A 3,246-nucleotide genomic window follows, 5' to 3' on the forward strand; every position below is an offset into this window, starting at 1 on the left:
GTAAACAAATTATATTATAATTTGACTATTTTTTATTTGTATTTGATTTTTTAATTATTACTTTTTGGTTAATTTTAATGAATTTTATTTAAAAAAAAAAAGAGTCAAGCGGACTAGCCCGCCAACCCGCCAATCCACCATAAAATGGGACGAGCTAGTATTTTAAATCCATTTTAGTTGGCGGGGCGGGTCGGTCCGCCCCGTTTATAGGGAGGGCCTAAGCGGAGCGGGACAGATTGGGACGGGCCGACCCACTTTGTCAACCCTACTTTACTTTAGTGGTAAAAGATATTATCAATAGATAGTTAGTAGAATAATTACAAAGGATTATAATTTGGTATTTTTTGGAAAAAGATTAACTAATACTTTTTTAGAATGTTATTATGTTTTGGGCCTAGACTTTATTACAATAAACAGAAACAGTGGTTTAGTTTTAGTCTATAAAAAAAAGTTAGAGAATGTCATCTAACAAAAATAAAAATTAGGAATAGTCTCTCCAATAATTTCAGGATCATGATCATTTTATTCAAATTTTACGTTAGATTCAATTCAATTATAAGCAACATATTTAGATTTTCTATTTCAAAAACCAAAATTTTAAATTTAATAATTTTGCATTCTGCCACAAATAATAGTAGTTTATTGTCCTATTTTAGACCTTTCTCAATTTCACATAATCTAAAATAATTTGAACAAATCCATAATATCTCCCCAAAAAAAATATTATTCATGTCTATCATTAAATATGACAAATATAACGTTTATCCCAATTAACTAATCTAATTAAAATTTAATCATATCGACTAAAAAAATTTACACCATAAACCATCTATATATCATTAAGAAATACAAAATCAAATAAAAAGCAAAATTCTAACAACACAATCTCAATTTTCAACTACAAAAATATACCTCATCAAGTCAGCCTTACTTCTCTTTTATTAGAAAAATTATCATCGAACACTACAAATATTATCAAATGCCTGATGATTTTACAAATTCATGGCAACAAAGGAAATCCTTACTTAAACAACTACAGGTACAATTTCGTCATTAAATTTTCTAAAAACCCTTGTAACATATTACATGAACGTGGGGTTATTTTATCTTTATTTTAAAAACCAACCACATATGTTACTAACAATTTCAATTCATAGAACTAATGTCGTCACGACTTCTTCATCCTCCGTGACATCTTATTACCAACATTAGGAACTAATGCGGAAATAAATTTACGAATAATTTTACGATCTAACATTTCTACATCTAATTATAACCCAACTTAAAAGTAAAAAAAAATGTTAATTATATATTTTATTGTCTCAGCTGTATAATTACCACTAACGAATAAATTTCACATTAATTTTATTTCTCTTTTATGCATAATTTTTCTTGTCTAAAGAATTGTTAACCACTTGTCCTTAATGTATTTGCATTTCTCATCATCTTACTTGTTTAGTTGTTTACATGGGTGTTCACAAATATGAATAATTCGATCATCCATTTAAAATTGATCCAACCCGATTATATTGTTTCTGAATTCAATTAGTAATCGATCCAACATCCCCTGAAAACAAGTAAAATGATGAGAAATGCAAATACATTAAAGGCAAGTGGTTAACAATTCTTTAGACAAGAAAAATTATGCATAAAAGACAAATAAAAATAATGTGAAATTTATTCGTAAGTGGTAATTATACAGCTAAGACAATGGAATATATTATTTACATTTTTTTACTTTTAAGTTGGATTATAATTAGATGTAAAAATGTTGGATCATAAAAATTGTTCATACATTTCTTTCTGCATTAGTTTCTAATGTTGGTAATACGACATTATGGGGGATGAAGAAGTTGTGACGACATTAGTTTTAATGAATTGAAATTGTTAGTAGCATACGTGATTGGTTTCTAAAATAAAAATGAAATAGCCTCATGTTCATGTAATATGTTGCAAGGATTTTCGGAGAATTTAGTGATGAAATTGTACTAATAGTTGTTTAAGCAAGAGTTTTCTTTGTTGCCATGAACTTGCAAAATTATTAGTTGAAGGCATTTGATAATATTTTGTAGTATCTGATGATGGTTTTTCTAATAGAAGAGAAGTAAGATTGACTTGATGAGATACGTTTTTGTGGTTAAAAATTGAGATTGTGTTGTTAGGATTTTGCTTTGTATTTGATTGCATATTTGTTAAGGATATGTTGATGGTTTATGGTGTAAACTTTTTTTTTAGTCAATATGATTAAATTTTAATTGGATTAGATAATTGGGATTATATTGGTTATATTTAATGATAGGTATGAATAATCATTTTTTTGGGAGATATTATGGATTTGTTTCAATATATTTTAGGTTATGTAAAATTAAGAAAGGTGCAAAATAGGACAATAAACTACTAATTCAATGATAAAATTTATCATTATCGTTACTAGTATAAATTATGATTACGATTATCATTATTATTTGTGCCAGATTGCAAAATAATAATTTTGGATTTGAAATTTTGGTTTTTGAAATAGAAAATCCAAATATTTTGTTTAGAATTGAGTTGAATTTAACGTGAAATTTGAATAAAATTATCATGACCATCATATTGTTAGAGAGACTACTCCTAACTTTGGTTTTTGTTAGATGACTTTTTCTAATTTTTTTTTATAGGCTAAACGACTACTTGTGTTTATTGTAATAAAAGTCTAGACCTAAAACATAATAACATTCTAAGTGTGTGTTTGGATTCACGTTGGTCAAATTGAAGTTTGAATGAAAGTGATTTTGTAGAATTAATTTTGGGTAGAAGTGAATTTGTGCCAACATGATTTATGTTTGGCAATTTTTATTAAAATTGATTTTGATAAAATAAATATTGTTTGGATAATATTAGTTAAAATCACTTCTAAATAAATAAATAATTAATTATTAAAAAATATACTATTAAATTATAATATTATTTTTTTAAGTATATTTAATCTTTTTTTATATTTTTTTTAGTATTTTTTTTATATGATATTTTTTATAAAGATATGCTTTAGTTTGTTATAATTTTTTGAATAAAAGTTAATACTTTTTTATTAACTTAAAAATAACATATAAAGTAATATATTTTTGCAGTTTGTATGAATACTATGAATAATCCTAATTTGTGCACTGTTTTGGATTCTAGTTTTTTACTAATTGTGTTTTTATTATTATTTAGGATAAATTTTTTACTTAATTTATCAATTTCAGTAGAAACAATAATACATAT

This window comes from Arachis ipaensis, chromosome B05 (genome assembly GCF_000816755.2).
Source record: "Arachis ipaensis cultivar K30076 chromosome B05, Araip1.1, whole genome shotgun sequence".
Lineage (NCBI taxonomy): Eukaryota > Viridiplantae > Streptophyta > Magnoliopsida > Fabales > Fabaceae > Arachis > Arachis ipaensis.